A 25,192-nucleotide genomic window follows, 5' to 3' on the forward strand; every position below is an offset into this window, starting at 1 on the left:
CGCAAGACTGCGAATCCCACCATTCGGCAAAAGCAGGAAGTTGGATGGCACTCACTATCCACTCTAGAAGTTCAAGATCAAGACCATCCTAAGCACATACGAGCTTTGGGATATTGCTACTGGGGTGGATCTGAAACCGGTACCAAGACTGAATCCGACCAATGTAGCACAACAGATAGTACTAACTGCGGATGAGATTCTCGCGTGGACAAGAAGAAATGCAGATGCACTATGTTCTATTGTTTGCAGTGTAAGTGACTCTATCATGGTGTTAATTCAACATGTCACCATAGCGGAGGAGGCATGGACGGTCTTGAAAAATTAGTACAAGACCACGAATCGGATGCGTCAGAATCTAGAGACTCAACTATCGAACAAGAAACTGTCTGAGTCTGAAGTGGCAGAGAAGTTCATCACCAGGGTGAAGAATCTACGTGATCAGATGACTGCGATTGGCATCACCATCACCAGCAAGAATCTAGCACGAAGATGCATACGGATTCTCCCACCAAAGTACGACAGTCTTGTTACAGCGTTGAATATGCAGAACAGAAATCCACCCCTCAACTTTGAGGATTTCAGAGCAATGCTTCTGGAGGAGGAGATGTGTCAAAAGATGAGGACTAGGGAAGATTCGGGTTTCTACATTGGATCAAAGAAAGGTAAGGGTAAGGACTTTGGTAACCCATCTTCTTCTGATGATAAAAAGAGAAAGAAGAAGATCAAGTGCTTCTATTGCTACAAGGCAGGGCACAAGTAGAATGAGTGCCAGAAGAAGATTGCAGATGAGAAGAACGAAGTAAAGAAAGAGTCCAGCAACAGCACACAGGCAGTACCAATAGAGCTATTCATAGCAATTGAGGAGATTTGCATGAAGGAAGTTCATGTACCTGTAGATGAACCATGGATTATTGACAGTGGTGCATTGCGGCACATTACCAATCAGAAGGATTGGTATACCTCTCTATAGCTGATAGGGAATGGCATCTTGGTAGCAGTCGGCAATGATGCAAAATGTCCAACAAAAGGAAAAGGTACGATTGCTATCAAGTCAGATGGAGTTGTAAAATAGTTGTCTGATGTTCTTTATGTGCCAGATATCAAGAGGAACTTGTTGTCCGTTTCTGCAAATACGGATTGGGACCTCAAAGTTCACTTCAATAAGAATGGTGCATAGATTTTGGATCTTCAAGGAAAGGTCATTGGTAAAGGTACACGGCGCAACAACATCTATGAACTCTCAGCTTTCAATGCTCGAGCAGATGTGAAGAACACTAAGCTGTGGCATGAGAGGTTTGGTTATCTAAACATTAGTTCTTTAAAGGAGATGCATAAAAGTGGAATGATTGTAGACCTACCAAAAATTGCAGATCTACCCGATGCATGTGAAGCTTGCATGATGGGCAAGCACCATCGGCATCCCTTTCCTAAAGAGGCCAGTAGGGCAAAGGATCCTCTAGAGCTCGTTCACACAGACCTCTACGGGAAGATGGAGATGGAAGCTTTGGGTGGTTCCTACTTCTTCATGGCACTGATCGACAACTATAGTATAAGAATATGGATATACTTCATGAAGACTAAAGATGAGGCTTTTAGTAAGTTCAAGGAATGGCATGTAATGGTCGAGAAAGAATCGGGGAGGAAGGTGAAGAAGTTGAGATCATACAAAGGTGGAGAGTTCACATCAAGTAAATTCGAAAGTTACTGCAAAAGTCACGGGATCAAGAGGTAGGCCCCCGCCACATACATCACAGCAAAATGGAGTAGCAGAATGCAAGATGTGCATCATCTGCGAAATGGGTAGGAGTATGATGAAAGGGAAAGATTTGCCAAAGATTTTCTGGGCTGAAGCATGTAACATTGCAATTTACATTCTGAATCATAGCTACATGAAGGCTGTGAATGGGATGACTCCATTGTAGGCCTTTTCTAGTAAGAAACCTTCAGCTGCACATTTCAGAGTTTTTCGATGTGACTGTTTTGTGCATGTTCCTGATGCTAACAGGACCAAATGGGAACCGAAGAGCTGAAAATGTATTTTCTTGGGCTACAGTGAAGAGGCAAAGGGTTACCATCTCTATAACCCTATTATCAAGAAGGTAATAGTAAGTCACGATGTGGTCTCAGAATAGCCGCATCAATTGGAGGAGGATGCTTCCTTCCTAGACAACCAAGACCAGGATATCCATCCAGTATAACCACCAATAGCAGACCGAGCTCCCAATGGTGCTTGGGAGGATTCAAGATAAAGAAGAGGAAGAAGAGCCTGTAGAACCACAACGGCAATGGCCATTCCCGAAGTGGGTAAAGTAGCCTTTGGATGGCAGAGAACCTCCAGCCATTGAGAAGGAACCATCCGAACACTGCCGGTCCAAAAGATTAGAGGAGCAAAGAAGGGCACAGGAACACTTGGTCAACTACACGTTGATGACAAAGGTGATCCGTGCTGAAGAACCCAAGTGTCTTGAAGAGGCACAGGGTGATGATAGGTGGATGGAGGCTATGCAGTCGGAGTATGGCTCCATAATGAAGAAAAACACTTGGGACCTTGTGGATCGACCACCAAAATGCAAGGTAATCGGAACCAAGTGGGCGTACAAGACCAAGTACAAGTCCGACAGCACATTGGATAAGTACAAGGCTCGGCTCATGGCAAAAGGGATTCGCACAGGTACATGGTTTTGATTATCAGGATACTTTTGCTCCCACAGCTTGACTAACCACAATTCGCAGTGTTTTGGCTTTAGCTGCCCAGGGAAGTTGGCCCGTGTTTCAGATGGATGTAAAATCCACCTTTCTGAATGGAGATCTCAAGGAGGAGGTATACGTGGAACAACCACCAGGTTTTGAGATCCCCGGTTTAGAAGGTAAAGTCTATAAACTAAAGAAGGCACTTTACGGGCTGAAACAGGCCCCACGAGTGTGGTACCAATAAATTGATGCCTACTTTCTACAAAACGGGTTCAGGAGGAGCCCATCTGATGCAAATTTGTATATCTTCAGAGGAGACAAGTGTATGATCGTGGTCCTTTATGTGGACAACCTTGTCATAACAGGGAACCATGAAGAGAAGATCTCGCAGACAAAGCATTTGCTAGGAAGAGAGTTTGAAATGACAGACCTCGGACTGATGCATTTCTATTTGGGGATTGAAGTTTAGCAAAGCCAAAACAGATCTTCATTTCACAACTAAAGTATGCTAGAGAGATACTAAAGGCATTTGGCATGGCTGAGTGCAAGACAGTTGGTACCCCTATGGAGGTTGACGTGAAGCTCTCAAACGAGGATTCATCACCACTGGTGGACGAAGCAAAGTACAGAAGGCTTGTGGGCAGCTTGATTTACTTGTGCAACATGTAGCCGGACGTCAGCTTTGCAACTAGTGTACTAAACAGGTTTTCCAATAAGCCCCGGGAGAACCATTGGAGGGCAAGGATGCAGGTGCTGAAATACATCAAAGGCACACTAGATTATGGCATCACCTATACCAAGGGGAACATCTTGACCAGATTCTGTGACTCGGATTAGGCACGAGACGTGGATAGCAGGAGATCACTGATAGGTTATTGTTTCTCACTTGCATCTGGAGGTGTGTCATGGGTTAGCAAGAAGCAACCCACAATTGCTCTTTCTTCTACCGAGGCCAAGTACAAATCAGCATGCTTTGCTTCTTGTGAGGCAGTGTGGTTGAGGCGGATTTTAGGGGATATGGGTGCAGTGCAGAACAAGCCTACACAGTTATCATGTGACAATCAGAGTTGCATGGCGATCGCAAAGAACCCTGAGTTCCACGCTCGCACAAAACACATTGAGATTCAATATTACTTTGTACGTGAGCTCATCATGGATGGAGAGGTCGACTTGGTGTATTGTCCGACTACAGAGAATGCTGCAGACATCTTCACGAAGGCTCTTGGAAGAGACTTGCTGGAGAGGCATCTTCATCGACTTGGCATTGGGCCGAAAAAGTAAGTTCACTTGCAGGTGGACATTGAGGGGGGTGTTAGATATCAATCCTCCACTCTCGTGTAACTACACGAGAACCAGCTAACTCTACTTATAAGCTCTCCATATGAGGAGAAGGCATTTGAGTAGCTCGGTTATCCGATAGGTCCTGGTTTGACACTAGATGGGGTCCATGTGTGGCCTGATGGCTAGACAGCTTCAAATAGAGTTGGCACACCACCAACTAGGCTACATGCAAGTGCGGGAAGGCATCCCATGACTGACCACACTGAGGGTAGATAGAGCATTTCCCGAGGCAGCCCACTCTCGGGTTGTGGGGCCCATTTGGAGCCTCAGATGATCCTAGATGGCTCTATTGTTGCACACCGGTTCTATTGTGTGGTCGGTGGCCTATTTCGGGACCGACCCCCAGTAGATTGTTGTGGGTGGACTGGGTCAGTCACCCAATTGGCTCTAACCGACTACTTGTGGTGGCTATATAAGAGCAAGCCCGTGAAGCCCATTTCATCACTGGCTACAGCAACCCTGATTCCTTAGCATCCAGCCTCCGTCCTCTACTGTTTCCAACATGCCATCGAAGCTTCTTTCACAGGAGCGCACGGTTGGGAGGCAGCACCATCTATTGTATCAGTTTTACAGTAATCAAATTTTTAATTCTCCATACTATCTGGTTTTCTCTCTTGCGTATGAGATCGTGTTATCTGTTGAGCACAGACATTGTATTGTTTTCTTACAGTCCATCCCATGGAGACTAGAAGAATCCTAGAAATGTGTCACGAATGCTTTGGTCATTTTGTTTTAGCAAGCACAACCTAGGGGAATTCTTAATGCAGGTTACTTTTGGCCACGCCTCCATAAGGATGTATATGAATGGTGTCGAAGTTGTATAGTATGCCAAAAGTTTGGAAGGCGACACTTGATTCCTGGGCCCTTGAAGCCTATTCCAGCATATGGACCATTTGAGAGGTGGGGCTTGGACTTTGTGGGACCACTCCCTCGCTCATCTCAGGGCAAGCATTATTTATTGGTGGCCACAGATTATGCAACTCAGAGGCCAAGGCCACAGTCAATAGCAAGGCAAGCACAGTTGCAAATTTTCTCTTTCATCAAATTTGTTCACGCTTTGGTTGTCCTTTGGAAATTCTCACTGATGGAGGAACCTCTTTTAGAAATGAACTAATTGAAGATGTGGTGCATAAGCTAAAGATAAATCATAGCATGTCCACGCCATACTATCCCCAATGTAATGGATTGGCTGAGAAAACAAATGGATTGTTGTGCAATTCAATGGGAAAGCTTATAGACACTAAGAAAAGGCATTGGGATAGGCACTTGGTGGAATTTTTATGGGCTTACAGAACCACACACAAGCTAGCTATTGGGTTTACACCATTTCAACTAGTGTATGGAATAGAAGCCATTTTGCCCATTGAATAGGAGATGCATAGTCTTCGCACTGCTATTGCAAGAATAGAAGGAAAGGAGGATGCCTATGCTCAATGCTTGGTACAGCTAGAAGCTTGGATGAATGCAGATTACAGGCCTTACAACACTTGGATGCTTCTCAAAAAAGGTGCAAGGCCTGTTTTGACACCAAATTACGCAAGAAGAAAGATATTGCATAAGGAGATTTGGTCATGAGATTTGATAGTCATTTGGACAAGCGGCTAGACAAAAAGTTTATCGGTTGATGGGAGGGACCATATCGAGTCAAGAAGAAGTTCACCAATGGAACCTATCAACTTGAGGATGTTGACGGCATGGTGATATCCGGACGCACCAATGAGTATTGCCTTAAATTCTTCTATGCTCGACCACCTTGAGGGCCAGTAGACCCTCTCTGTCACTAGAGAGGATCTACTGGGGGGGGGAAGATGTGATGCCAAATTTTGATATTTTTTATTTGGCATTGGTATTGTTTTTCTCTATGTTTGATAAGAGTTTATCAGGTGATAGCCTAGCGGCTCTCACTTATTTCTATTTTCTAAGATATTGTATGGGATTAAGAGGATGAGTGGAACTTGATCATTGTAAATACCATGTGTATGAATGATAAATACCTTGGTATGGGGTGAGAGTTATTTTTGTATGGGATATTATGGGGTTTTTAGAAAATAGGAAGAGTGAGTCATATAAAGAGGTGGGCTCATGTCCATGTGTTCCAATAATATAAGAGAGGCCACATTCCAAGCGTGTGGAAGGCATGTGGAGAGTGTGGAGTCAAGAGGAATCCTTCTAGAATTCCTATGTGGAATAAGGAGAATGTGGACATATGGAAAAGAGAGGGTCCCTATGATCTCCATGTGGGGAGACGCTTGACTTTCTCAATATTTTAAGAGTCTTGAGCATCTTTTGATGGGACACATGGCAAGGGTAGCCAAAAAGCACATGGATGGTGACATATGGGCTTATGTGATTGATGGGGAAAGGAATCTACAGGCACCAATTATAACTGGGTAAAGGAGAGTGACAAAATCTCTATAAAAGGAGCCCTCCTCTCCCTTGTTCATCATCTCTTCCACCATTAGGCCTCATGTTGCTGTAGCTCTAGTCTCCTCAAGCCTCTTCCATGAGCCTTCTCTCCATCTTGTAGATATTCTCTTATGTAGACTCTTGAGTCCATCTCTCTCTAGTTCATTCTCTCTCTATGAGTAGTCTTGGAGCTTTCGCTCCCTCTTGTATGTATGAAACCTCTTCTTCTCCCTTGTGTTTATAGTATTTTGAGTTTCATTGGAGTAGAGTCTCACTCTATTGATAATGAAGATCACTTCGTATTCCCTCTCTTGAGTCTCTCTTCCCTTTTCTTTCTTTTAAAGTCTTAAAAGTTCTTTCTATTCGGCCATTGATTGCACACACATGGTCCATCCATTTCCTGAGCCACTACGAGAGTTAATTACCCTCTTCTAGGAAAAATCTATGAGTGGTGGATCGTTGATGAAGGTGGAGTCTTGAGGGAGCATCCTGCTCAGGCAAAATTAGCATGGGTGGAGGGCAATTTTTATGACAGTTTGACCCCTTGTTAGTGTTTTGCTCATAACTTTCCGCTCGATAGTCCGATTTTAATGAAACTTATATCAACACAAAGCTATCTTAAAGGCGCATGTCTCTATGTGATTAGACCTTGAATAAGATACTATAGTAAAAAGTTATGAGTCTTTGTATCTGACAGTCTATTTTCATGATAGTTTTTACCCCCATCTAGTAAACCGCCCATAACTTTCTTACCGCTTCTTTGTTTCTTATGAAACGTATATTAGCGTGAAGCCCATCTCAAGCACATCTACATGTGTGTTTGAATCTTTGATATCATGTCTCTACTGAAAGTTATAGGCCTCTGTGTCTAATGATAGTTTGCAGAGTGTTTTGAGCTAATTGTAAAGGTATCCATGAAGGAGGTGCAATGTTTCCTTGGAACCTACCCATCCGACCCAATTAGCCCCTTCAAACTCCTTGATATATATAAGTTCATATCATGTTGAGCCGCAAGATCTTCTTTCAACAACGTATCACTCTTCTCTTTGGCACAGACCGGCTTACTGAGATTATGGCCTCTACTAATCCTTTCCTTCTCCCTATGCTTGAGTACAACATCACTTGGGATGTTACCATCTTCATTCTCATCTAAGGGAGGAAAGTATGGTGTGGTATCTTAGCATAAAAGCTTCTTTTTAATGTCACTCACTTCAAAAGCAGTAGGAAGTGAAGAGGTGCATGAAGTTTATTACCCCCAACTTCATCTCTCAGTATCCAACATCTATACTTTCTCTTCAAAATTGTTTGAGTCAAGTTGGTTTCCCATGTCTATAGTATCAATCAAAATCAAGTTAACATACATTAGATACAATTGAAATTAAGCACATACAAATATAACCACATACCCTGATTATCTTTTATCTTCTTGCTATTGTACAAGGATCTTACAGCACTTCTTTTTTTTTTAACTTGTCCCTTCGTCGAACTAGCAGACGCATGTTTTGAGGTGATTTTACCTTGTGAAATAGATAACAAATTACTTCGTTAATGCGTTTAGTCCATATGTAATGTAATAGAAAAGACACATAAAAAAAGAAAGAATGCCAAAGACATATCATACCTTCATCCCCTCTCTCTCCATCTTTTGGGTCCGTACCTCCCTTCTACCTTCTTACCCTTTCCAACACCTCATCATCATTGTCCTCCTCACCCCCTCTTGTAGTAACCAAATAGCACCCGGAATATTTACATCCTCCAGGGAGTCATCCTCCATGGGGAATTAGGGGAGAAATGGGGTCTCAAAAGGGCCTTGTAAGGAATGGATTAAGTGAACCAACTGTGGTAACCCATGGGCTAAGGGCCCCATAGCCTTGACTAAACTGACAATTTGAAATTAGGCAACGATGGCCTTTGGATGAAAGTGGATGGTAGATGGATCAAAGGCCTAGGATGCCTTTGGTGGATTGTGGATGCACTTTGGTGGGCTCTAAATGGCAAATTTTGACTTTGGGGAGGCCTCATTAAGAGGAAAAGGCTCCTTTCAATGTGGGCCCTTGATCTAGATCAAGATCAATGGCTAAGATGGAGATGCATAATGGAGGGCTAGGACTGAGGTTCATAATGGAGGGTGGAGATCAACCTCATTAGATGGATGGCTAGGATGAAGGCATATAATGGATGGCCCGGTTTGAAGCGCCTAAATCTACAATCTCCTCCCTTGGATCCTTTATCACATCAATGGCCCGGATTGAAACGCCTTCTACACTCATCTCCTCCCTTGGATCTACAATCAAATCCATGGCCTAGATTGAAGCGCATTTTCCTCTCACCTCCTCCATTAGATCTTTGTTTAGATCAAGGGTGGATATTTGATCCCTCCATCCTTTGATTGTATCCCTTAGATCTACCCCTTGATCTAATGGTTGGGAGTGCTCTACCTCAAATTTGAATGTATCCCTTGGATTAGAGATTAGATCAAGGGTTGGGAGTGAAGATCATGGGTCCAAACTCTGAGTTAGAGGTCTACATGCCCTTAAATGCTTTTGTCAACTTCAAGATGGCATTACCCCACAATTGCTCTCTAATCCCTTGAAATTATGAAACACTGATTGGAGGTTTTTTTGAGACCCCAATTCTCCCCTAATGGTTCTCGCTAGACATGAGATTGCCATCTACCACGACATCATTGGTGGGTTTACCACATGAGGCCTATGCGGATCCATGCTGCTCTTTCTTCACAATGGGATTCAAAATTGTATTGCTAGGAGTTTCAAATTTGTATTGCTAGGATTCAAAATTGTATTGCTAGGAGTTTTAAAATTTTCATCTCGGACACGTACACTCCTAGACTTCTCCGTAGTGTAAGTAATAGGAAATCCAGTTGCATTCCATTTCAGTACTACAGGGAAACAATTTCATACTAAATCAACAATCCCACCTAGTTCTAACAATTAGACTAGTTGTAAAAGAGAAACAAATAGTACTACAATAGTCACAGATTGCACTATATTAGTACTACATTAGCAATATTAGCACTCTATTATATTAGTATTGTAAAGAAACAGATAGTACTGTATTAGTACTATATTACTATTCTACTACTATAGAAATAGAATAGTACTACATTAGCGTTATACTATATTAGTATTAAATAGAAATAAATAGTATTACATTAGTATTAATATAGTACTATATGAGTACTATATAAGTGCTCTAATATATTAGTCTTGGAGTAGAAACAAATAGTGCTATGTTAGTACTATGATATTACTATGTTAATAGTATAATAGCAAGCATTAGTAGTATACTATATTAATATTGTAATAGTGCTATATTAGTACTATATCAGTACTATAAAGAAATAGATAGCATTGTCTTAGTGTTAATATTTGTACTGTATCAATACTATATTACTGCTCTAATATATTAGTACTAGAATAGAAACAAATAGTGCTATGCTAGTAATATATTAGTAGACATTATAGTCCACTCTATTAGTATTGAATAGAAATAGATAGTACCAAATCAGTATTAATATAGTATTATATGAGTACTATTATTGCTCTAATATATTAGTACTAGAATAGAAACAAATACTGCTATGTTAGGACTATAATAGTACTATGTTATTAGTATGTTAGTACGCATTATAGTCTACTATATTAATACTAAAATAGTGTTATATTAGTACTATATTAGTGTCAAATTTAGATCCAACGCATCACTATTAGTATACATAGTACTAAAACTAGTACAATTTACATAAGGCTAATGAATTCAATCAGCATATGTAGTATTGAATAATACAATCAGCCTATAATGCTAACATAGCACTTTGTTAGTATGATGGGTAGAAGGCGTACTAAAGAGTACATTCATTAGCCTATAATGCTAACATAGTACTTTTTAAGCTTTATAATAGAATGTTTTTTATGCTACCATTTTTTATGCTACCAAGTACTATTTTGGTATTCTTCTATATCACATATTGTAAACATTATTTTAAAATTTGGAATTTTAGCATACATGTTGCAAAGAAAACTTACCAGTTTTTTTGAATCCCATGGAAACCACCCAATCTTCTGAAACACTCTTCTTGCAGGACATAAAAATACACTTGGTATGATCAAAAAAAAGAACTGCTACACACACCATGTGGTATGTGTTCAGGGTGCGAACACCACATCAAGAGAGTTTGTATTCAATCCCAACCCACACAATACACACCTGCACATGTATAGAAAGGGTTAGTACATACTAACTGCAAAGACCTAGGCCTAAGATAAAACACGGATTATGTCAATGAAAAAAGTTTATCTTACTTTTCGATGACCACCAGAATGCTTGTATAGCATATTGGATGATGTATTGGTGCAAGGATGAGAACCTGCAACCCATGCTTTGTCAGCTGCTCTGTCAATTTTGCTGCATATGAATGTTGAACACAGCTTGTGCCTCCAATTGCTCTACGATCTGAACACGGTGTATTCTTGCCAAATCGAAATGTTTTGTGACCCATTCTAGCTCTGCTTCTTGCATGGTACTACTAATATTTTTGAGTTTGATACGAACCCAATCGGCTGTGTGTTTCACAGAGTCGATCTATTTTGTGGCTTCTAACTCACATGTAGTAGCCATTTCTAATTTGACTTTAATTTTTGTTTCTCCTCCGCCACCGTTCTCTTCCAATCAAATAAGACCACTTGCTAATCATAAGTCAGTGTCTCGCATAATGTAGTACTTAGGTGCATCTTCACAGGATGTTCTTTCCGAAGGCCTTCCAATGGGGTTCCCGCAGCATGCTCCTATTTGATGCAGGTGCCGTCCAAACTAGCACTCCTCACATTGGTTTCTCGATGGGTGGGCAAAATTGTCCCAATCCACCTCAATGCCGTGAATACATACAGCATATGCTCGGGCTAATGCAAAGTTCGTCTGATTGTTCATGACTATGCCAGTCTAGTATATCCTTCTATATACATAAATAAAGTCTTCATAAAATTCTTTCTTGAGGTTTCCAATGTGATATCCTCACCGGCTTGACTTGTCTGGGGTGCCCCAGGTGTCTTGCATCCACTTATCCATGTTTTGGTAGACTTCTGGCCAGCTTTAAGGAAAAACTTCCACCCAGGCTTCACCCCGGTTGGAATTGAAAGGTTTTGAAGTGCCTTGCCCTTCCCCTTTTCCTTTTTATAGTTCTATTTGTTGGAAAGAGGATCTGAGGCTCTTTCTTGGATTTGTTGATATTTCTTGTTGGCGACCTTAGGTTTTTCTTCGGCAACATGTTTACTTCTATTTACAAACAAAATAACGGCTCATCCATCTGTAAAAGTTGTATGCAAAGGAAAAACTCAAAAAAAAAGAAGAGGAGAGAGAGAGAGAGAGAGAGAGAGAGAGAGAGAGAGAGAGTCATCTTTTGCACTTTGCAAAAGTTGTATACAGAAGTAAAAGTAAAAAAAGAAGAAGAAATATATATATATATATATATATATATATAGAGAGAGAGAGAGAGAGAGAGGGACAAAGAGAGAGAGAGAGAGAGAGAGAGAGAGAGAGAGAGAGAGAGAGAGAGAGAGAGAGAGAGAGAGAGAGAGAGAGAGAGAGAGAGAGACTCAAACAGTCACCTTTTGGTTTATAATCCCTCCAGCCGTTGCTCTCTAGCCTAGATGCGTGTCTTCTTTGTTTGGAGGAAAAGAAGCCTTCAACAATTCAATTGACTGGCTGACGTGCTGAGGTATTTGACAAAATCCTCAACCAGTGAGGAGGTCACATTCAGAATGAGGTTGCTGAAGGTCACAATGAGAATGAGGTGGCTAGAGGTCACAGTGAGCATGAGGTGGTTGACAAATTCCTGAACCTACGTGCTCCCAAAAATGAAAGACAAAGCCAGAACCTGTAATGATTCGAAAGAAATTTGTTGAATGCATCTTAAGTTTGTCTCACACATGTGCATGATAATGTGTGCATGCATTAACTCGAGTTCTTTTGAAATAGTACTAATATATAGGGTTACATTTTTTCCGATAGTACATACACCGTAGTGGGCTTTCACCCCTCCCCCTTTATTTAACTCAATCTCTCCCCCTCCCACGTGTGTGAGACTAATTATTGCCTCTCCCCCTCCCCCCTTTATTTAATTCAATCCCTCCCTCCTTTATCCCTAAATATTTTGCCAACCAGCATATACCACTCCTTCCTCCCCCACACCAACTAATTAATTAATAGGGCTTTTTCTCACTGGGGGGCCCTATTCGAGTGGGGTTAGTAACAAGAATCGACACCTCAGACACTCTTGGTAAGCTAACTTCCTCTATAGACGGTTGATGTTGTCTACAAGTAGTGGCATATACGTTCCATATCTTGATCCTCGAGCCCACTTCCATTACTTGAATAAGCTCACTCTTGTTGAAGAGATGCGGAGTTAGGGAGGATTCACAAGTGTTTATGCATCCTCTGGACGAGCATCATGAGTTTAGAAAGATCGCATAAGATCCCACAAAGGAGTCTATGAGATCTAATGTGATATTCCTCAACTCACGTAAGATCTAATAGACTACTTAAGGAGCAATGGCCACTAATGTGGTAACACTTTTGGCTACCCATGGGTGTGTGAGTGCATGGGTGCATGTGAAAAAATGAAAGAAAAAAATCTCATAGATTACACATTAATAGCGGCTATAAATGAAGTTCTTTACCTTTCTCCTTTGGGCACTTCATAGCTTCATATCTTCTAGTGCTCTACATCCTTAGCTTACACAATAGTTCTACACTCACTCATAGCAGCTATAAATGTAGTTCTTTACCTTTCTCCTTTGGGCACTTCATAGCTTCATATCTTCTAGTGTCCTACGTTCTTAGCTTAATTAATAGTTCTACACTCACTCACTGTGGGTGCATTGGATTCGAGCAAGGTATGCGGGTGTGATATGAAGGAACAAGAATTTGGCACTATGGTAACTCCCTCATTAGCAAAATTGATTCTCCATACAAACGCATACTTATATATGCAAAGTTGCATATGTGTGCATGTACAAACTATGCATGCATTTTTGTGTGTGTGTGTGTGTGTTTTCAGATTAAAAAGTCCCATCAATAATTGAGCCATATAATTAATTCCATCAATTGGATAAAAAGTTAAAAAAGAGAAACATATAAGGAAAAAATGTTTGACACATCTAAGTGGAAAAATGCAACTAGAGTTTGCAAAAAATTCGATCAAAATTAAGAATTTTTAATAATATTGAGTTTGACAAACATAATATTGAAAAATTCTCATGGTATCAGAGCATAGGTTTAGCTCTCCTAGTTTAGCTCATTAGTAGTTCACTAGGATTGCTCCCATTCCTGGATTAGTTGTAGGCACGCCTTGAGAACTCATGAGTTCTCCTAGGTTAGTTTTAGCTTTAGATTGAGAGTTCTCTTCCGCTGAGCAAATCTTAGTTCATTTGAGATATTTCCGTTCACGTGAGTGAGAGAGAGAGAGAGAGAGAGAGAGAGAGAGAGAGAGAGAGAGATGCTCCTTCATTTCTTGAGAGATTCATGTTCATGCTTTTTGAGTGATTGTTGCTTTGAGGGAACTTGTGAGAAAGAGATTTTAGAGGGTTATCTTCTTTCCTTGTTGCAAGAGAGAGAGAGAGATAGGGAGTTCAGCTTCACGGTCATCTCCATCTCCATGATGTGTATCAAAGGCTTCAATGAGCTTCACAACCATTTCGGGTTTACTTCCTGGTTTTTTGGTCCTCTGCTCCTACAATAGTAGCCCTATCTACAGTCAAGGCCACTCCCTCATCCATGTATTGATGTGTGAGCTTCTCTTTCGAAGCTCAACAGTAAGCAAAACGAGCTACAACAAGCATCTGTGAAGCTGCACCTCCAACGACCCAGCCTCCTTCACGACCAGGCGCTCAAAGGTGCAGCCTTTTGCTCCAATGGCCAACAGCCCTTCTGCTAGCTACGAGCTCCTGCCTCACATCTCTAATGAGCTTCCACCAGCGACCGTTTTCACAGCGCTACTACAGTACTCCAGCGCTAGAAGCTCCAACAAGCGCCTCCATCAATGATACCATCAACGCCTTCACCCACTGACAGTCCTAGTATCCTGAAGAAGATTTCTCGTATGCACCTTTTGGAGCAGAGAGGAAGTCGTTGGCAGAAAGATGTACCTTGGACGATGCAATTCGAGTAAAGGTTCTTGCAAAGGATGGGATCTGGAGGCGTGTAATGAACAGATGAAGGGAGATGAAGATTAAAGAAAGCCAGCAAAAACGCAGCAACACAACAAGATGATGGCGAAGAAATCGACATCTCTGGATGGCCAGGCAAAGGCTTTTTTTGGACCTTAGAAAAATGACACATGGCAGATGGATAGCTGGGGTTAGTTAGAAGTACCTACGTTTAGTCTCTGATTACTAAGGTTAGTTTTAACCTTACCTTGTTCATGGTCAAGTAACTCACAATAACCATGGTTAGGGATAGGATTAGTTAAGTGCCACCTAAGCACATAGCCCCTGCCAAGCACAGTTTGAATTCAACATGGGAATCCTTGTGCCACATCATCAAAGGCCTCTTCTTCACAGAATCTTCGACAAGCCGTAACTTCCAATCCAAGAAGAATTTGCACATGCTCCAAAAAGAAAAAGTGATCGTCTTGTCGAGTTCTACGCACCTGTCAATCAAAATCATTGTTAGCAATTAGACATTGCCAATATTGAAAGAAATCAATTGGTAAGACCTTTACAACAAATGACAAATCAAAGCATGAATGCATACATTATTGTCATAAGCATGCCGGAAGCACAAGTGTATGAGATGACCATAGCACAGAACATGGCATCCACACATAAAGCATTAAAAAAACAGGAAGAACAAAGCATCATGCATCAAGATAATTAAAAAAACAATTTAGCCAGAAGTGAAGTTTAAGTCACAAGTGGAGTAAGGAGCAAATGAGTGCGGTTAAGAAGGGATTAGAGGAGGTATGGGATGATTAGTGGGCGTGGTATGTGGGGTAGTTAAAAAGAAAGTGTAAAGGAAAGATTTCACGAGGGTACATAAAAGAATAATTCATAGTTAGGAAAGTATTCATGTGTGTGTGTGTGTGTGTGTGTGTGTGTGTTCATATGTAAAGAAACAAGTGTCCATGTGTGTGAGATACATTTACTATTCCTTCTTTTTTTTTTTAGTGTACGTGCGCGCGCGTGCACAAGCACACACATGCACGTGCATGCACTAACATGCATGATAATGCCCATCCCACCAACAACTATGAGATCATGCATGCTAGTGGACCATTGCCTCTTCCAAGGGCGCTTTACTTAGAATCAAAGAATTCACCATATTATTTAAGACCTTAACTTTGCAAGAACCTCTCACATAAGGTTGAACACAACAAGTGGTTTTGGTAATTTCTATTGCTTGTAATAGAAAAATATGAATCATGACTTATGTACGCTTTAGTATTGGAGTTTCTTACCATAAAATTATAGGATAACATTAATATTCTTGCATTTTTTTAGTACTATAATTCGCACATTCATAAATCAAAAAGTCTTCTCCCTCTAAAATGCCAACTTGTGAGAAGAACTAATCGATGTGGCAAAAGAAGACATGCTATTATCAAATGTGTGTCTTCTCTAAACGTTGAGGCTCATCACAGGACATCTACCAATATTTGAGGAATACAAATCTGGAGACACTCAAGTATACAAGGCCCAAGTGACGGTCATCATTAAACTATAGGATCTGCCATGGTGGTGTTTAATATGTCCGAGTTTAGCTAAGTTATATTGGAGGAGACTATGAACTCAAATGGGCTACATGGGCCCCACGATGGACTTTACACAAGTAAGCTTGGTGATACCACCCTTCAAGAACATGACTAGATTTAGCACATCCTTTTCCCCATACTAGGCCCCAAAGTAAACTCCTTGGGATGCGATAGCATTACACAACTAAATTGATGTGTTCGAGTTGTTCGAGCATATACATGTTTCAAAAGAACCTTGATATTATAATATTATCTTTCAAAGACCTTGATAAAAAATTGAACCCTTTGATAAATGATGGCCTAATTAGATACTCATTAAAGAAAAATATTTGTCTTCATTTAAATCCTTCAATGAGATAAAATACCTGAAAAATAACAATTATATATATTTATGATATTTAGTATAATATGATCCTACAAGACTAAATTGGTATCGTCTAGTTTATTTCTCTTATGCATTCATACCTGAAGAATTTTGACCTCATAAGGTCAAAATTCTATAGTTATTAACAAACTTGTGCCATTATTTACAATATAAGGTTATTTTTCTTTTAATAGGATGGTAGCCTAAAATTTTGCCCCAAGGCCAAACGATATCCAAATTTTCTAAGATGCGCCCAAGAAAATTTATTGCCATGACTCCATATGGGTCATGGTTTAACCAATAAAGTCGTAACCCAAATTTTATTGGGGGGGAAATTCGTCCTGTGACCAAAGAGAGGGTGGAGACTCCGAAGTTAGCAAGACTAAATGTGTAGAGATTTATTATTGCATAGGCATGAGCTACAAGCTCTTCATAAATACTAACAGCATGAATACAAAGTCAAAGTCCTCAATTTCACAGTAATTGGCAGCCTCCCAGTCTAATTAAGGGGAGAAAATCATCTTTCAGCCTAGAGCACATGTAACAATCTGTTCAGAAAACGTGCTTCCATCAAGGATTGACTTGGAGGCTTAAACTAGATCATGAATACTATGGTAGCTAGAAATTGGATAGGAGAAGTGACAATGAGGCAATGAAAAATCACCTAGAGCTTTAAACTTCTCATTGATCTCAGAGCAGTGCCACTCATGTCTTCTTAGAGGACCTTCACAGGATGTGAATGATACATAAAGAGGGAGCACAAAGGTGAATGGGTCATGAGTAACACTAGGAATTAACAGTTTGATTGTCCATAAGCTTGGAACCCAATGTTGCTTCATTCATTGCTGCAACAAGGAAGACGTGTATCAACAAGTAGAACGATACACCATACACATTGCCAAGCCAAAGCAATTAAAAACCAGATGTTTTTGGTGTGCTCTACTCTCCTCATATTGACAAGATGGGGAGCTAAGAAAAAGTAAATCCCCCCCCAAAAAAAAACACCTTCTGAAGATATGCCTGGGAGGAACATAGACCCATTAACCATGGTATAACAAAAGAAAAACCATTGACATGATAATAGAAGTATTGAACCTCCCAAACAATGATCTAAATTCTACTATTAATCATCCAAAATTATCATGATATATATCAAACTACAATCAAAACATTGCTTTTGATATCTCACAAGCTGTCATTAAGAATATATATGTGACACCAAACAACTCTTGTAGAACAACCCTCTCCTCAAGTTCCTGCTCATCATCCAACAGGATTGGATGCTTTGAACATGAGATATCCTTGAAGACCTGCCAAGCATCTGCTGAAATCTGTTGTGAGGACAAGAACTAGTCGAGAAATTTCTTCTTTATCTTCTGAGAAGTATTTTTCAGCACGCCTTTTGTCCTTGCCTCAACTTGACTCGGTCATCTCTGAAGGGCTTCCCACTTCGCTCTCCTGAACTGTAAATATGTCAGGTTTCTTTCTCCATTATTGTCTTCTCTTTGATCCCTCAACTGCCAATTCTTTCCACCAACCTGTAATAGATAGCTCATACTGTCAAAAGTTATAAAGGGGAGATTTTTTGTCGTGATCAAGCACGGACAAAATCTAGATGTACAATCTATGCACCATGTTGTACTTGATAGAACGCATTGTCCTCTCTCTCTCTCTCTCTCTCTCTCTCTCTCTCTCAAGCAAACAAACAATCAACTCACCAAAGTGAAGGAAGCACACAAGGCAGGCAAATGGGCAATTTATCGAGATGGACTAGCCTTGATGAAGGACTTACAAATCCAGAACCAAAGACTCTCAGTCTTAAATTGATGTTATAAAGGCCACCTTATGAGTATAAGAAATGTAGCTATACCCTATAATAATTAAGAAGGAGCTAGCTCTGTGCACCCACCTGATTCTCTAATTATCCAGATGTAGTGAGTCGATTTTTGGTGTTTATACTTTGTCTCATGGACCCACGAGCCCTTCTGCAGACGTCTCTCTCTCTCTCTCTCTCTCTCTCTCTCCCCGAGTGCCAATTCATGGCTTATCTCAACAAAGTTGAGAAGATGTATCCCCGCAAGATACCTCACAAGGCATTGGAAGCTGCACAAACCACTGGATGGCACTAGAAGAGATGAAATGGATGGAATTATTGTGGGGAGTTTGTGCTCATCCTCATGTGGTCAACTACGGTGCGAAGGTGTTTAAGGTTAATTGCATGGTGTAATGGACGTGGTTAATTGCACGGTGAAGCCTGTGTGGCCACGTGGCGAGCTGGCATGCAAAAAGCTACGTAGGAAATACATGGAGTGAGCCACCTTCACTCGTCTTTTCCTGTTGGTTCAATGAGGGTCGACCTCCAAGGATTCAGGGAGGCAAGCTGACTTCTGGCATCCTCAGGAGGCTGAGCGACATCATTGGTTAGAGCATACTGCTGGCAAGCACGTGAACAAGGCAGCCATCTCCTGCTCTTAGCTGGTGAGGGGTGTCACCATTCAATGGGTGTGTGTGTTGTATGAGTCCAGCCTTTGTGCCCGATTCGATATAGAAGTTTCTTGTGAGGTTGCAACAAGCCCCGTAGGGATGCGCAACCATTAGAGAGTGTGAAGATTACTGAGTGGTTGAAGGTTTATTTTCGAAGTGTTTTCTTTACATTCCATGCAGTCTGTTGTCACGAATTCTCTCTGTGAACTTGTATTCATTTTAATGAGATTATTTTGTGTTGGCTGATTTACCATAAGTGGTATCAGAGCAGCAGACTATCTTGTGAACCTCTGGTGTGTGTAATCGGAGAAGTAGAGAAATAGCTTCTCTGTTGTGGAAATCTGCATAAATCGGTCGTAGAGATTCGAGAGTCCTTGAGAGGATTTATACATGCAAAATGAACTCAACTGTAAAAGATTCTAGTGGTTCCTTGTGAGCTTAAAAAACCAAAAAGTAGGAGCTCCAGAAGGGAAAAGACGTCAGGGGACGTGCTCGCTGAAGCCGTTTTCGTGCTCTTTTAAATCCTTTGAGGTCTTGGTGATGAAGGATAAGAACAGAGGAATTTTAGTGACATTCAATGGCAAAAATTTTGCCTCTTGGCAACTAGCTACCCGACTACTATTCATGCAAAAAGGACTTTGGCATATAGTTGTTGGTACAAAGAAGAAGCCGAAAGAACGTTCCCATGATGCTGATAAGATTCCTGTGTGGGAGGCGAAGGATGAGAAGGCAATTGGCTACATGGGTCGAGATTTAGGACCTGAGTACTTTCACCATCTTGATGTGAAAGCCACGGCAGCAGAGAATTGGCACACACTTGCAACTCTATTTGGAGTTCGCATGAAGCACTCGAAATCAAATCTCAAGCAAGATTTATTTGATCTCCAGATGAATGAATCTGAGACAGAGTGTTCCTGAACAGGATGCAAGCTTTGTTGAGGCAGTTGAGTGATCTGGAGCACGCATCGAGGACAAAGACAAGAAGGCAATTCTATTGAGAAGCTTACCCCCTGAACAGTTCGATGAGATTGTATGTATACTACGCCTTGAGGACGACATGGACTTACTTGACTGTGTAGGGATGCTACTGAGCGAAGAAAAGCGCAACAACATGTCCATATATGATTATGCTGCTACTGACAAGAAGAAAAAATCAGGTCATGATACTCAAAAATGCCATTACTGTGGGAAGGAGGGTCACATCGAAAAGTCTTGTTATACCAAGCAACGTGATGAGCAACTGAAGCAGACCAAAGGTAAAGAAAAGGCACTTGTAGTGGACGAACAAAATAAGGAAGAGGTCAATATGCTTGCTGAAGTTATCACCTCCGTGATCAAGACTTTGCATTCTAACCTTGGAAGGGTAGTGATGACTACCAGAAGTCGGGCTTTTCCATTCTCTTTTTGAGCAATTCTTATCGTTTAAGAAGAGAATGGAAAAGATTAGTCAATCCACCTGGGCAGAAATAAGACCACCATTGTAACAACCCTCGCCAGGTCTGGTCAACCCTATACCCCGGTGCTCCATAGCCAAAACCCTAAACTGAACAGAGGCCAAGCCTGCAAACAACCCATCCGGGTCAGGGCGTCCATCCTAGACTCAACCCATAAGGGTTGCTGCTAGCAGCTCACCTCCCAGCTGTAGGCTCATCCGAGCCACCCCCGAGCTAAAGGTCTAAACCACCTGGAGAGAACCAACCAGCATCAGAGTCCAGACTTGCGTCCCATACCATAAACCCTTTCCCCTAAGCTGCTGCTCTCTGGCTAGCAGGTCCTCGTCTCTGAGGAGCGCATCCTCAAGACCCCTCATAATGAGTCCTAGCCTATACTTATAGGTTAGGTATCTTGCTTTAATTGCCTTTAGCCCTATTCCTAGCTAGGCTACTCTAAAGCAAGCATCCCTTGCTTTATTTTTTTGCCGAAAAAACAGTGCTGATTATATTACTTCGAAAACAAGATACATGAGGTCAGCTTTGCAGCTGACGGGGCTGCGTTCACAAATCGGACGCAGCCCTAAAAGGAAACGAAAATATAAAGCTCTCTCTCACGGAGGGATCAAGTGAGTGTGAATGAACAGCCAGAGAGGTGGTGAATAGCGCCACTGAAGGCCCTGCGAAGTATGCTCGAAGAAGAGGCCCTGCGTATCCCAATCACGGAGGAAACGTCTCCGCTTCTCCCGGCCAGCCCGGGAATCTCCCTGTATCTGGTCCCACTGGCCTCTGAAAGTGTGTATAATCTCACTCCAGATGTCGGTCATGACCTGGGCAGTCGAAAGAGAGATGCCACCGAGGATCTACGCGCAGCGCGAGGTCCAAATGTGTCAACCAGCGATGCTGCTAATAATCTCCCAGACTGGCTGCCTCTCCTGAGATCCTGTGTCAGCCTCTGCCAGGTGCGGCGGAATGCCCTCTAGCGGCCCCCAAGTCCCCTGTGTGATAAGGAACATGGGGTCCTACGGGCCTGCCTCGAACAACTGATGAAAGCCAGGTGTGGTGCTGCACCAGCAAAACGCGCCCCAAGTGATCAAACCTAGCTCCGGTGCTGCGCGAGTAAGGATCCCGAAGATCCACCTCCACACTTCCTGGGCGCGAGTGCAGCTCCACAGGCAGTGTTTTGGTGACTCCTCGTCCTCATGACAGATCTGACAAAGTCCATCCTGACCAACCTGCCGCAACCAGCTCCCCACTGGAAGACCCTTGTGGGCGAGTAGCCAAAGGAAGTAGGAAATCTTCCGCGGCCGCCAGCTCTCCCACAAGGTCTTCCAGAAGGCCTGCAAAAATAGCCTGGAGATACCCTGAGCATACCAACTAGGCCGCTGGGTGGGCGGGCGGCTCTGCATCCTCCCGAGAACTCTCCTGCCCAATGTCGTGCTGTAAGCGAAGAAAGGGGTCGGCCCCTGGCCTGCCACAACCTCTGGCCATCTCCACTCTCCTGGGTCCCAATCAAGCTCTCACAAGGCCCGCCCCTCCCAAAGCCAGAGTCGCCATAACTGCAGCTGATCATGCTCTATACTAGGATCGGTCCGCCAAACCTTCCCCACGAGGCCTACGACCCGAACTCTGCCACGGGAGGAGGGGGTCGATGAGCACACCCTCTCTCCTGAGTCGGCCGTCCCCCAAAACCGCGAAGAAGGAAACAGAGGTGTTGTCCATCCGGCCTGCAACCACCAGAGGGATGCCACGGGGGGTGAACTGTCCAAGCCAACGGTCATCACCAGGCATGAGGATCTGAATCTCGGGTGGAACCAACCAACCGGCTGGAATCGCTCCGTCTATCTCTGTGCGTCTCGCCTGAGCTCCACGGGCACCTCCAGCTGCGGCTGCTAGAGCAACAGTCTCCAAGTGTCTGTAAGTGTCCCTCCAAACTCGAAGGGACCGGGCTGGCCCCCGCATCCAACCGTCCCACATGATATGTGATCTCTCCCCCAGCTGAAGGCCCAAGGCATCTCTGACCTGATCGTTCCAGATGAGCGGCTAGCGGTCGATGTCCTCCTGACAGCTAGGAGGGGACTGTATGAGACTGAGACTGAGCCGCCTCCAAACCATGAGAAGGCTACGAATGAGCGGGGAGCGGGGGTGAGTGAGCGGTGCAGAAGTGAAGATCCACCGGAGGGACGGTAGCCACTCTCCACCTCGGCGCGGGACGCAAGAACCGATCCCCTGCTAAAGTAACATCTTCCACGTTTGCTCCCCCGGGGTCAAACCGCGGATAACCAACTTGCCCAGCAGGGCCTGACTTTGAAGCTCAGGATCGATGACCCCCAAGCCACCCTCAGCTTGCGGAAGAATGACTGTCTGCCAAGCTACCCTGGCTCTGGTATCTCTGAGACCATCCCCCCCAGACCACAGGAAATTCCGGACCAACCTCCTGAGCTGTGCCACGCTGGATCTCGAGAAGCACCAACAAGAGGCCACATACCAGGCCGTGGCCAGGAGAACCTGGTTGACTACAAGAGCACGACCTGCAAGAGAGAGCTTAGCAGTGCTCCAGAAAGCCAGCTTCCGTCGAATGGAATCTAGCACCGAGAGAAACTGTTGAGCTGGCGTGATGTCCAGGCCGACCTGAAAGCCGAGATATCTAGCTGTCTGTCCCCGCGGGATCCATCTGAAACCCAGAAACCTCCCCCACTATGAGCATGCCCCAGGGTTTGTGAGAAAACCAACTGATTTGTTCCAGTTGATTTTCGCACCGGCTGCCAAGCAGAAGATCTCTAAGGCCAACCTCACCCTCTCCAGCATCATCTCATCATCCTGAACGTACAGCGCTGTGTCATCTGCATACTCCGAGTCCAGGAGCTCCGTGTCCTCCCTGATGGGAAGGCGAACACCTCGGATCCCGGTCAACCTCGCCCGAAGGTAGTATGTCATGGCCTCGGCGAAGAAGAGAAACAGGTAAGGAGCGAGGGGGCAGCCCTGATGCACTGATCTCTCCAAACGAAATCGCTCTCCCATCCTGCCGCCGATGATGACCCTGCTGGAAGCTGTCCTGTATAACGCTGAGATACCCTGAATCCATCCTACTGGGAATCCTAGTCTCTCCAGAGTACCCTCCAGGAAGGACCAGTCCACTCGATCGTAGGCCTTCTCAAAGTCGAGAAGTAGGATGGCTAAGTGCAACCCACTATGCTGAGCCCACTCCGTCGCCTCTGAGAAGGTGAAGACATTATCCAGGATACTACGATCTTGGACAAAGCCTGTCTGAGTGTCATGAATGAGGTCAGGAAGTAGAGGCCGAACTCTGGCGCTGATCATCTTGGCAAGGATTTTGTAGGCAGTGGTGAGGAGAGTGATCGAGCGCCACTGACGGATCTCCTGTCGATCTCCTCCCTTTGGGATGAGGCAAATCAATCCCGAGGAGAGGCTCTCTGGCATATGTCCGCTGCTGAAAATCCTCTGAAGGGCTGCTAGAGGGGCTGATGGATCTGATCCCAGAAGGAGGTGAAGAAAGCGCGAGAGAGCCCATCCTCGCCAGGGCATTTCTGCCCCCATCGATGGCCATCAAGGCCTCCTGCATCTCGTCAGTAGTGAACGGTGCCATCAACGTCGCCTGCATGCTGGGCTGAACAAGGGTTGGAATGTGCCTCCACACCTCCTCGCGGGAACGTCTAGTACGAGGGGCAAGCTGCTCCTGCTGGAAGAGAGTCCTGTAGAAGTCGGTAGCCAACCCCAAGACCTCATCCGGATCAATAACGATGTGCCCCTCCGCTGTCCTAAGACTCCGGAGCTGATCACCTGCTGCTCTCTGGCCATGCGTCCTGAAGAACTCTCTGCTCATCCGGTCGCCCTTCCGAGCCCAGTATGAGAGGGAGGCGTGATAGGAAAACTCTGAGCGGCGCTAGAGAGTCTCCTCAAGAAGGGCTCTGGCTCAAAGGGCCTCGATCCGAAGCTCCTCCAAACCCGGAGCTGCCTGCTAGAGTCGCTGAATGGAGGCGAGGTCCCTACGAAGAGCTCTCTCTCTGCCCCACCACTCCTGGCGAACCTGAAGGGCTACGAGCTGGCAAATCTGGCTGGACTCTTGCAAAGCCTGCGCCACCGAATCTACCAGATCCACGCACTCGCCCCAATCTCTATCCCAAAGGCTACCGATACTATTGCGCACCTCCTCCCTCGAGAAGATGGAATCGGGAATCCACCACGAACGGGGAGGAAGGGACTGAGCTGCTGAGTCTAGTAATAAGAGCACAGGCGCGTGGTCGGAGAGTGTCGTCCCTGGCACTATACCCACCTGACCACCTTTGCTGATGGCCCAATCACTGACATAAAATCTATCCAGTCTCTCCAGGAGTCTGCCTCCTTCCCTGCGGAAGCCCCACGAGAAGTCCAAGCTCCCGTGCCATCGGCGGAAGGACGGGTCTCTCCAGCTGTCCCTACCTCCTGTCGCGAAGATAAAGGAGTCCCAAGCGGACTGCTCTGCCTGAGCCATACCTGTAAACTCTGGTCCTCTGCCCTGCTGGTCCTCCAAAGTCTCCAGATTGTTCAAGTCACCTCCAACAATCCATGAATCCATGTCTGGGAGAATCCCTGTGAGTGTCCTCCAGAAAGTGGCTCTGCATCGGAGGTCTGTGGGAGCATAGATGTTGAGGATTCCTAATTTGGAACCCTCCAACTCTAGGCCAATCCAAAGTGCACGGCCTGGAATCA

The 25,192-nt window shown here is 43.8% G+C and overlaps 1 protein-coding gene across 2 annotated transcripts in view; it reads right to left on the bottom strand.

The window, feature by feature from the left end:
- Positions 1-17,669: 17,669 nt before the first annotated feature.
- The window catches only part of LOC147896628 (protein phosphatase), a 38,676-nt gene continuing 31,153 nt past the window's right edge, over positions 17,670-25,192 (bottom strand). For both annotated transcript variants that reach the window (XM_087381948.1, XM_087381947.1), the window contains exon 4: positions 17,670-18,106. The gene's annotated coding sequence lies outside the window, so the exon portion shown is untranslated. The remainder of the gene's footprint in view (positions 18,107-25,192) is intronic.

This window comes from Dipteris shenzhenensis, chromosome 11 (assembly GCF_047967505.1).
Source record: "Dipteris shenzhenensis isolate YYH24624 ecotype China chromosome 11, Dip_SZ_1.0, whole genome shotgun sequence".
Lineage (NCBI taxonomy): Eukaryota > Viridiplantae > Streptophyta > Polypodiopsida > Gleicheniales > Dipteridaceae > Dipteris > Dipteris shenzhenensis.